The sequence below is a fragment of the Phyllostomus discolor genome, chromosome 11 (assembly GCF_004126475.2).
Source record: "Phyllostomus discolor isolate MPI-MPIP mPhyDis1 chromosome 11, mPhyDis1.pri.v3, whole genome shotgun sequence".
Taxonomy (NCBI): Eukaryota; Metazoa; Chordata; class Mammalia; order Chiroptera; family Phyllostomidae; genus Phyllostomus; species Phyllostomus discolor.
This window is the reverse complement of record NC_040913.2, coordinates 75,243,357-75,256,040: the sequence shown is the minus strand read 5'-3', so window position 1 is coordinate 75,256,040 and position 12,684 is coordinate 75,243,357.

Sequence of the window (12,684 nt, the reverse complement as noted above, 5' to 3'; positions counted from 1 at the left end):
TACTTCTTAGGTCCTAGCAACACCAGGCTATGTCATCTAGCATCAGAATTACAAACTATAAAGTTGTCACAAAAACCCAAGTTAAATACAATAGTTCAAATTTCTGATTCCTTTTTTTAAGGAGGAACGACAATATTTAAAGACAAGACAAAGAGAAAAACAATCTTGTGATTCTGCTCCTACAAATTAGTATATAATTTCAAGAACATAAAAGTTAAAAAATATTCTCCCTATTTTCTAACATAACTTATTCTATGTTGAATTAAAATAATAAAAGATAGAGCCACAGGAAAAGGGAGTTGGAGCTGCCATCCTGGAAGAACAGCCTTGCGTGGCTTTGTGCCTCAGATCCCTGTAGTCTTAAAGCAAAAGAACCTTCGGACCAGCCCTAGAGCTGCATTCTGTCTCCCAAACACTTTCTGGAAAGCAGATATTATAATATTATGGCTACTGGACTGATGGTTACAGGGCTCAAAATTAAAAAAAAATCCTTAGAATTGGCATTGCTGTATTAGCGTATTTGTACTTATGGAAACACCTCCCCTCTATTCATTGTTTCCCTTCATTGATACAAGTGTTCCCCTTGCCTTTCTCCTTAACCTATGTATCCCTTACCTTTGCCTTCTAATCAGAACACTGCTGGGTTTCTGCTTGAATCCGTGCTCCTCAAAATGCTCTTCTTTCGGATCTCAGATAAACGCTTGTTGCCTCTCACTTTGGCCTTTTGTTTACACGTTAACGACATAAAACTCTGCTCTATCGGCGCTGTGACTCCATGCAACCCAGGCGTACTATCACGTGCCACAGTTTGAGCTGTTAACCTGTAAGTGACTTTCCAGCTCTTATACTCTGTGAGTCAATAACTCTAACCCTTTGGAAATGCACTTGTCATGTAAAATAAAAAAGGCCCCAAAAGAACCACTTAAATTTAGTGGCTTAAGTACACATATATTTTAACACTTGGAGAAAATATGTTGTTGAATTAATTAACTATAATGTTTTAGAGCACATTAAAAACACTTAATAATCTGATCAGAAGTGTCTATGCCTTAAGTGGTGCCTCACTTAGCTTCCGTGGTTGATATTTAATACAAACCATAATGATGTTTGCTATGCCGTAAAGCTAGCATTGCAAAAACAAAACAAGAAAATCTAATATTAAAGCCATTTCACATCATACAAGGTTATCTAGGGAGATAAATATGCTTGTGTATTGCATTTCTATTTGAAGATTTCATAATATCCAAGCACTGAAAATTATTATTTTGTAGATAACACAAAATAATAGAAAGTTATAAAAGTGGTTTCTGGAACTTATTAGCTAGTTCCTAAAAAATGTAGAAACATTTCACTACAAATAAAGAAAATCAGGTATTTTAAAAAGCAACCTAACAGCAACAAAAAAAAATCAAGTTTCCATTCTTGATCAAGGTTCAAAATTCAATGATATCAAAGGTCTTATCTAGAATCAAAGATTGTAGATAGGACCTTTGCTCTTGAGAAGATAGAGTAGACATATTTTCCCCATTTTTTCTGTTCACTACAACTATAAACTCTAGACACAAGCATAAGAAGACTTAGAAAGGTAGAGAGAAAGCAGAAAGCTGACAGCAATATAAAACGATGCTGGTAAAAATGTAAATGGTGTAATCCTGCTGAAAACAGATTCATACTTCTCAAAAAATTAAACTTGCGACTACCATAGGACTCAGCACTTGTAGTCCCGGCTTCGGACCAGAGAAATAAAGACTCATGTTCCCCTGCACAAAAAAATCTATTCACAAGTGTTTGTAGTAGTTTTATTCATAATTGTAAAAAAGTCAAAACAAACCAGATGTCCTTCAATGAATGAATGGTTGAACTGTAGCACATTAAAGTTATGGACTGCTATTGTACAATAAAAGGAATAAACTATTGATATGCATAACAACATGTATGAATCTCCTGCAAATTATGGTAAGTGACAGAAAATCCAGTTCCAAACTGCTGCACTCTGTATGTATCATATGTATAACAAACTTGGAGAAATCAAGCACACATTAGCTGTTGTCAAGGGCTAAGGAAGGAGTGGAGGACAGATGAAAGTGAGCATTGTTGTAAGAGGTCACATGAGATGTTCTTATGGTGACAGAAGTGTTTTCTGACTGCATCAATTTCAATATCTTACTTGTGATATTCTACTGCAGTTTTGCAAGTTGTCACCATGGAGGAAACTGGAAAAAAGGCACAGGAATCTCTCTATAGCTTCTTAAAAATGCATGTGAGCACACAATAATGTCCAAATAAAAATTTCAATTAAAATAAAGAAGATTCCAAAAGTTTGGCAGAAGAGGGAGATGACGAGGTGGAGCACAAAGGATTTTTAGAGCTGCGAAACTATTCTGTATGATACTGTAATGAGGGATTCATGTCCTCATACATTTGTTCAGGCTCATGGAATACGCAATGCCAAGCGTGCACTCCGGTGTAAACCATGGGCTTGTATGATGATGACGTAGCAATATAGATTATCAAGTGCGTCCCTCTGGTGGAGGATGTTGATAATGGGAGAGGCTATGCAGGTGTGGAATAGGGTGTATATGCAAAATCCCTGTACCAACAAAAAAGAAAGAAAGAAAAGATTGGGTACAAAACAGAATTGTGTCTTGTTTGTTGTAAACACACACTAAAAGTGTCTCAAATTAGTCAATCAAATGAAAAAAAATTGATGGTTAGAGTTGGTGGTATATTATATAAGGGGTAGACAGTATAGAAAAAATTTGCTCAATTTTACTTTTCTGTGGGCTTTGGGTACTCAAGGAGATAATTCTTTGGCTTAACATTTTGTATACAAAGCTGTCCCCACCTGATATCTAATCAAATAATGCTAAATATGAATAGAATTCCCCAAATGTCCAATAAGTAGATCATTGTCCACATAGGTTATATCTTAATGGAAATCTCAAAGGAAACTAGTTTGATAAATTCATTAATATAATTTTTAATTGGTCTATCAATTCTGGTATAGTCACTGTGTGTTTTCAGGTATTTTTAAAATTGTGTTAAATAGTATTTTATTAAGTAATTTAATCATTCTGTCAGTCTTGCTTACAGAGCATAACTCACTTCCTTAGGAGGGGAAGGATATTTATCTTTAAAAAGAGAAAACAAACATTAAACAAAGCAGTTCAAATTGTCACAAATTTTGAATTACATACGAAATTGTTACAGAACCTCTCACATATTAGACATTAGAAGTCAACTAGTTTCTAATTCCTTTGTTTGGAAAAAAAGACTTGTCGTTTCTGACTTTCAGAGTTTCAAAAAGGATCAAAGGAAATGATGCAATTTAAGAAGCTTTATAAGCATGAAACTTTGTATGTATGAAGTAGCTTTTATGATTTATAATAATTATTTTTATTTCGTATGGTGGTTTGTTTTCGAACATCAGTCTCCCTGAAATTCAGCATACAGCATTCTGAATTTAATGCAACCTGTAGCCTAAGTCGCCTTTTATAAGTCAAAAAAATAAGTCTGTGTTCTTACTTTTTGTTACATTTACTGGCATAAGAAGCAGCTATGGTTTTAAACCCACCTCTTAAAAAATAGAATTAATATGTATGTAAAGTCTTTGCTCACTCTAAATCATAGTACAAGATGAAAGGACACCATCATTGTGTTTGCTCAAGCACTGGCTCAATGTGCTTGGCATCTGCCATTCCTCCACCCTGATTCGGTACATTCAGTTTAATTTCATAAAGATCAGAGAACAAATCACAATTAAAAGATGCGTAGAAAGGGTTCATTTTAGAGGGCTATCTCTTGCATACAATTGAGTAATTAGAGTGACCTCAATATGGTGGCTTTGCTTTGTTGTTGAGAGACAAATATTTGTGTGTGGCAGATAAACAAGCTCAGCTCTGCAGCCCCTTAATGTGAACTGTCTCCCTGGAAGCCAGGAGTAGTCTTTGTTGTTCTCGCAGTTAGATGAAAGGGACTAGAACCTGCAGTGAAAATAAGAGCGGGGAAGTTTAAAATTGGATGCTGCTGTTGCCTTACTGTGGGAGGTTAGCTCATTAGAAATCAAGCTAGGTACCACTGTACTTCCTTCACACACACACACACACACACACACACACACAGAAAAGAAGTCGAGTAACACTGTGGAAGAATTTAAGAGGCAATAAGATAGGATTTGATTGGATTTAGAATGTCTCATTCTAAAAACAAAATTTACTCATGGTGAGAGTATGAGCAGTTAGAACTTGGTCTTCTGTAACTTCAACAGTGTTTTGCTTTTTGGGGAGGGTGAAATGTATATAACACAAAATCCAACATGTGATCACTAAAATAATATATCTATTTCATAAAGAGTGGCAATCCATTGTATAAATGAATAGAGAAGTGGGAATTATAAATATATCTCAGAAAGAATAGTAATGTTTAATACTTCCTTATTCATATTACAGGAAAATTACATTCAGATTATGATGACGATACAGTAGTTATATAGCTCTGTTTTCAGTTAGAATTTCACATAATGGAAATTAAGCTGTTCATTCTTTCTATTCTTGATGATCTCTATGTAAAGACGTTCCAAACCTCCATCAACCAATTCCAAAGCAACCAATTGCTTTCCCCAGCTATTCTTCGCCTCCAGTAGCTTTCATTGCCCGTCCCCTTTGCCATAAGACTGCCATGCTTTCTCATCAGATAAACCATACCTCCAGGTGCCACTGACTTTGGACTTTACTCTGATCAGTAGAATATAGCTGTAGTGTCAAGTGCATCAGCTTGAAGAGAAAGAAGAGGGGTGTGTTTCTGATTTCATTTCTGTAGTTCTACCTTCCAAGAGGAGAAGTAGCCTGCCCTACACATGGCTTAAGTTTTCATTCTGTGTCTCTGAAGACACATAGAGGGATCCTTAACCGGGCACTGAGCCCAGCGGGACCCTAGAGGCAGCTGGAAAGTCATCGAATGAGCTGGCAACAGGGGATAGTGTGGCCTGGGCGTTAGGATCAAGCAGCCTTGTCTTGAATGACCTTCAGTGAATCAGCTAAACTTTGACTATTCAGTTTTTTTCATGGATATATTCAATTTGAAATGCCCTGACTGCAAATTATTGTGAAATTTATGCATCACTGTCTAGCCAGAGAGCAGCTCAGGGTAAATACCCAAAAACTCATTTTTATTTATCTTTTGGCAATGCCCCTTTACCTCTAGGCCCAAACGAGGAGCATGGCCCAGGCAAAGATGGAAGGTAACCAAGTAAAAGCTATCATTAACGTTAGTCTTGATGAATGGTTAAAATATTAGTTGAACTAGTTTGGTCAAAGTCTATGCCACTAGTACCTTAAAAGATTAAGAAATTTATAGTAGTGTTTTTGGAGTAGACACCAATTTGCCTCTAGAGTCTGAATATTAGAATGAAAAGGAATGTAAATGATGACCGACCCCTGCCTTTCAAGGAGGAGAGAATGGGGACCCCAAATTAGTTAACAGCAATTCTGTCACATACACCAACAAAATAATTGTATAAATGTCCTTTGGATATTCAATCTGACATATTACTAATACAATTTCTGTGTAGTATTCTTTTTCCAGAATGCTGAAGTCTGTGTCCCAGAGCATAGCGTCCTCTTTTTTTTTTTTAATCCCACAGAATAGTTCCCACCTATCAGTTTCATGAGAGGGTTTGAAACTTAAGAACGAGGATATGCCAGCTCTGTTTGCGTGTGAAATCTAACTGTGCTCTTACCAAAGAAGCTCAATCAGGGGTCGGCCCCATGGCAACCAGTGTGATCCTATAAGCTGTCATCCACTCATCCATTGTTGTTGTTTTATTGTTTCAAGTGACAGGTTCACAATTGAAACACTAATTTGCCCAGTTTTCAAAGCCTTAAGCTTTTAGGAACAACTGTAAAGAAAGGGTTTTCAAATACTAAGATAAGAGCAGCAATCCTCAAATTTGCTTTTTAAAACAAATTGTTTCTGGCCATGTGATCATCAGTGAGACAAAGGCTCTTTATATCACCAGCACTCTGCCCACCACAAGAAACAAAAATGTATCGGTTGCATTATAATAGGAAAGAGATTTTTCTAAGACTCTCACCCGGCAGCTAAAAAGGATCTAAACAAATGAAAACAAAAGGGAAAGTAAGCTGAGTACAAGACAAACAAGCAAAAATAAATAAATGCAAGGGGAGATAAGTTAAAAAAAAAGTAAAGAGGATAAAAGGAGATGGAAGGTAGAAGATGGGTCCCTGCTTAATCTTCTCATGACCCACAGGCACTGCATACCTGCTAGCCTTTGCCTCCAGCCTGGAATCAGTCTTAGTTTGGGGCTCACCTAAAGCCCCAAACCACATCAACACCAAATTTTGCCTAATCAATTCTTAAGAGTCAATCTTTGGCAACTTGCCTTGCTGCTGAAGCTATGTGCGCCATGACAAGTTTATAATGAGGACCATCTTGTGTGATTCTTCACCCACTGCAGGCAGACCGGCCTAGGAGAAGCAGCGGACTGAGAAAGAAGTGGTTGCATCCAGGCGGGCAAGCTCCATACCACTCCTGGGGCTCTCCTCTGAAATAACACCAGTCAGTGAGAAAGGCTAGATATCCAGGATTCAAGTCCATTCATTTGTTCTGAGAGTTTGGTGCCAATAAAGGACACGGCCACAGCACAGCCGTGCTCTCTAATACCTCTTAAGCTAAGAACTATGCAAGTAAATCCACCTTGGACTATTGAATCAAAGATCTCCCCTCTTAGAAGTAGAGGAAGTGCATATCAGATTTCATTTATCTTATGTGGCATTTTTTTCTTTTTCTTCCACTTCTATAAGAATGATATGATGGATTCACAAAGAACTCCTGTACTGGCTGTCATGCAGCCATGAAGAAGGGGTAATATTGGAGTAGCACTAAAGCATGCTGGATTTGGCTGAGTGGCTAGTATGCAGTAATTCCCCCCAGGCCAGTGAATCCCAGCAATCCATCAAGGAGAATTACTGCCAAAAATGACAGGAAAATGCCATAAACTTTGCTTTCATTTGATTCCTGTGGATATGAGGACCAGTGAAGTTTAAGCAGATTATGCTACTGAACTGCAGCTTGGTTGAATGATTAAAAGATAAAACACTTCCATTTAAATCTTTACCTGAATGCATCAGCTCGGATTTTCTGAATTTTACTGTGAAGTTTTGTCATAAAATGGAAATGTTTGCTTCAAAGGCAATAAAAGCTATTGATCTACAGTGAAGCAATATTAACATACAGCTCTTATAATTAATTTGACGCCAGATAAAGGAAAAAATCAAGATCTTTTAGCTTTGATGATTAAAGGGGGACCAGACCCTTGAAAATATATTTGTACGTATCGCAAGATAAACTTGTTTTAAAGAAGGTATGGAAAGGGTTAGCTGTTAGAATTGCATATTGGATGTCCAATTAGCAATGATTCAAGTAACTGAGAGTCAAAACATGGACCTGCTTTTGGTAAACTCCCTCTGGAGCACGGGGCACAGAAACACAGCTTTTTGTGTTACAGTGAAACCTTCACTTGGCCTAGAGGATCTAATGATGGCGGCCATACATGACAACATAAAAGTTTGCCAAGGCCTACAATTTTTTTCTTGAGAAAGAACAGACGTCTGTGGACCTTGTCCCAAGGCAAAGACGGCAGGCACTTGAGAAGATGGTGTTTATCCTGACCCCAAGATCCTCAGCAGCAATCTTAGACATGGACACGGAGGGATGTTAAATGGTTTCAGTGCAACCTAAGTTTCCATGCAAATGCTAGCTCAGAATAGATACAGGAACCTAGGGGTTTTTGTGGGAACCTTTCCCCTCCTTTTGGACTGTAGTGTCCTCATCTATACAAAATGGAAGACAGACATATTTCAGAGAATAATTATGAATTTGAAATCAGCTAACAAAAGGAAAGTACCTATTAAACTATGAGGTATCAGTTCTCAGCGGATGCTTGCTCAACTGTACTCTCTCTCTCTCTCTCTTGCTTTGTTTCTCTTTCTCCAAGTATCTTTATGTGACCCCATGGTTGTGGGAGTCAGTGCAGAGGAAAAGATGAAAAAGTCTAAGACTTGCGTAAAGAGCTATTTACAGAAAATAAGGTGTCAAACATGGCTGTGTAGTCACCTCTCCACATGTGCCCTTTCCAACAGAACTAGCTATTTGATTTCACTTGGCTACTTTTTTCAAGAAATGTATAATTTTTTCTAAAAATTTATATACATTGTCTTTCATCTGTATATGAGATGTACAACAGAATTACTTTTACCTCCCAGAATGGCAAATTTTTGTTTTAACCATAGAAACACTTAGAATGATGCTACTAAGATTTCATAAGAGCTGAATTTAAAATACACATGTCCATAAAGCTATCATTCATTCAGACTATTTTGGTAAAGACAATACTCCTTCTTTGTTAAACATATTTATATAAATATATGTATATTTATGTAAACATAAAGTTTTTCTGTCATAAATGTTTCTTTGGCAGAGAAGATATGACTATTTCAGTGAACTATAAGATAATAATAATAGCTACGCTTTGTTGAAAATTTGCTGTTTGATAGACACTAATGAAGATTTAAAGTGCATTACCTAATTTAATCCTCATGATATCTTTGAGAGAGATTTTATAGCATTGTCCCCATTTTACAGGAGAAGAAATCAAAGCTCAAACATGTTATATGACATACAATCTCAGTTTATAAACCAGGAATTTGAATTCCTGCATTACTAATTAAAATATTCAAACTCTAACCCTCTGTACTTTCTAAAGAACCAAAGACCATAGGCTACCGATTTACACAAAGTTTGGTTTAGAAGTAGATTTTTTCCAAGGAGTTATTTTTTGTCCTTTAGAAAATGTCTCTTTTTATCAGAACATGAAAAATACAAAAGGATTTTATTTAAGACAATAATTTAAGAAATGAAAAAATGTGTTTTGTAATATCTTATGTTCTGTCTTTCATCACAATTTTGAGAAAACTCATTCTTTTTACAGGGTCAAAGCACATGAGACACAGAATTGGGGTTTAGGAGAGCAATCGCATGAGGAGCCAGCCACATATCAGGCACAACTAAAAACCTGTTGTTGATGGGTTTAGACTTTCTGGGTTTGGAGATACAGCAGTCAGGACCAAAGAAGCTAACTATACAACAAAGAGCCTCAGATTACTTGTGGTTTATAAGACCCAAGATTAATTATTTTTTGTCTTTTTTTTAATCTCTCATGCTATATGTTCACCAATTGCCAGCTGGGGCTGTGGTCACATCCCATAAGCGTCAGATTTAGACTGACAGACCATTCATATCTCACTTTTTCGCTGGACCACTGCCGAGGAAAATGAGAAAACAAAACAAAACAAATCAAACAAACAAAACACCTGCAGAAAGTAAGAACATCAGCAAGTTAAATGCTTGGTCAATACGTTCATCACTTATGTTGAAACATCATTGGCTCGAACTAGACATATGGCTTTACCCAACCAAAAACAAGCCAGAAATTTAACTCTTCCACGTGCCTAATGCCCACAGAGAGTCCAAGTAGGTCAAAGAGAATTTGGCAGTGCTATGCCCCAGGGATTGGGTGGAGCGGTTGTATCACTACAAAGACACTGATGTAAATCTTTGAGTGGAACTTTTCCTAACAGCAGAATTCTCCTTAGGATGACACCTGAGATTTTATGCGATCAATGCTGGGATAAATAATCAGGAACTGGGACTCTATGAGGCTCTAGGGCTTGTGGACTACTAGTGATCAGGAAAGAGATAAGAAGACGGAGAAAAAGGAGAGGAAATGGAGGAAAAAGAAGGAGGAGGAAGAGGAGAATATGCTTGGGCAAAATCTAAGGACTGCAACTGAAGAGGTCTTTGGAAACGAATAGTAATGTTTAAAGAGTTTAAGTTGTTTGCTGTTTTCTTTTTTCTCCCATTGAGCTTTTGGGGTTTGCGCAGTGCTTTGTATAGTTGTGCCGGAGTAGAGATGTGCTGAGCCTACCCAGTTTGGGACAGGCGAGAGCCAGAGTCAATGCCATGATAATGCCTGACCTTGGTTTATTTTCCCCTTCCAAACTACAGACAGCCTATGCCCAGCTCTGGGACAGGAGAGATGCCTGTAAATCTGTATAGGGGAGATTTTCCTCAAAGTCCATACAGGTGAGTGAGAACGTGAATGAGAGGGATCATTTTTAACAGGTTTAGTAACCCCGTGTTCCTGAGATCAGATTGTGATCTCTGCAGCGACATTCCACAGGGTGCATGTGCCCCACAGGCTGTGCCGTGCTCATTCCAGATAGAGAGATCCTTCTGCTTAAGTTGGGTTTGAGAAATTTCCTCCTTAAAATTTATAAATAGAACCACCATTTTGTACTATACAGCTTGAAAACATATGCATTTCCATCCGTCACATGATCTCATTTAGTACAAAAATGAATTGTTCAATATAGGTAGGATACAGATGTTCTGCTCATTTTAGATATTGGAAAATTGAGGACTAGGGAAAATGAACAACCCAGAGGCAGAGCCAGAATCCAATTGCTCACGTGCCAGCTAACACCCAGTCCAGTACTTCGTGTATTGTAGCTGCCGCCTTGTTAAACTAAACTCTGAATTAGCTGTTCAACATGGACATATTTACCTGTTGGATTAATTTTAACAAAATACAACTGACCTCTTCTGATTTTCACAAGTGTCCCCTGCTCCCTATCTCTAGAACTATCTTCTCTCGGGGCGATCCTTTCCAAGAGAGTCAAATGTTTCTCACCACCTAGATCCCAGATGGACCAGAATGCTTTCTGAAATAATTCCAGGGAGAGGTAAGGTGCTTGTCATGCATGAGGCTTTTTTATCTCTTCTTTGCTTTGATAGTTTTCTTGAAGTTGACTTCTTCTTCCCCTGTTGGCCTTTTAGTGGGTTGTTGTTTTTTTTTTTCAGTAAAAGTCGTACCTTTTCATTTCCTTGTTTCCTTAGATCTTAGTCATTTTTTGGAGATATTGTGAAAGGTTGACAGGTTTTTTTTAAATAAAAGAAAATGTTTTTTTCTGCTGTCCTATCACACCCTCTCTGGCTCATTATCATTCATTTATTCCTCTTACCAAGCTATTAATTCACCTATTGACTATGGAATTCCTGAACACACTCACACTTTGACCTTTTAGTCTCCGGGGGCTGATATCTTTCACTGGTCTCAGCCTTTCCATGATTATTCCCATGTTCTCCCCCTAGTTGCCTGAAGGGAGAGTGTGTTGAGAAGCAAGCCGTAGGGTGGCAGGGTACTTGCTATAACCAGTGGAAGATCACAAAGTCCCATGTGCATCACTTTCAGAAGAGCTGGAGTTCCAGGTCAGAGTGACTAATCGCCCAAACCTCGGTCACAGCTGCACGCATTCCTGACAGCAGTGGGAGGGACTCTCGGACCACTTAGGCTTCCGCATGCCTCAGACAGACAGGCAACTCTTCCAAAGGGAATGAGATGAAATTCTGGGGATCAAATAAAAAGGTGAGCATTCGCTGCAGCCCAATACTTGGGCTGCCCAAATCTACATACACTCCTTTCTCTACAGTTACATTACTAAAAATGTAAGTATATAAAAATAAACTGTTCTCAATTATAACTATTTTCCTATTACCTATAATACTTCCTTTCTGACAGGGTATGATCCAAAATCTTACTTGATACAGTTTCAAGTGTGGAATCTCTGAATGTCCATTTCTCTACTAATTTTGTTATTATCTCATCAATACTTAGCAGTTTTGACTAAATAGTACCAACAAACCCTATTTCCAATAGCAGGGAAGGAGAGTTTTAAAAAGAGAGCTTTATTAAACTTCATAAATAAATATATGATACCACAAGGAAGAAAAGAGGACCAATAGCAATAAACAATAATATAATACCTATTATTAGTTAATAAATAACATTTATTAAGCACTTAATTTTTGCTTGTTTCTACACTATCCCATGTAATATTAATAGCAATTTTAGGAGGCAAATGTCATTGTTATACACAATTTTAAGAAACAAAAATGAAGCACAGAAAATTAGGAGGCCACCAAATTAGTAAACCAGTCTGCAAGCCAGGTAGCCAGGCTGCCCCCAGAGCCCACCCATGCCTGCCGTGTGATACCATTTCCTCTGGTATTCCCATGCAGCCCACGGAGAGTGCCTGCGGTACTCAGTTCTGCAGCTGGATCGCAGATGATCAGGGCTTTTTAACCCAGTGGAGAGGCCCAAAGTTTATTCCTGAAGGAACCTAAACCTTGGTGTTCTGACCAGTATGAGCTTGCAGTACAGTCCCATGAACCTTTGTCCCAGCATGAAATAGCGTGAAGCATTGCTGGCGCTCCCTGGGTTCAATTCACGCTCTCTTCTTCCTTCATTGAGTGGCCCCACACAGACTTCCTCCTGACCATCAGGTTGGATTTCTGCAGCCCATTTCAAATGAAAGGCTGAGCCTCTTTCGTTTCTCTTTCTATCAGTGGTGTGCGGAGGCTCAGATTGCAGGGCAGCCTTCACTTTCATTGAAATCACTGATGTGTTTTCTGATGAGAACAGTCTTCCACTGGGCTCTGTCAGTTGAAGGTCACTGAGACGGGAAGCAAATTATTTGCTAATTTAGGTGTAATTGTGAGAAATCTCACCCCATTTCTGTGTCTTTACCTCTGACCTTGCATATGGGC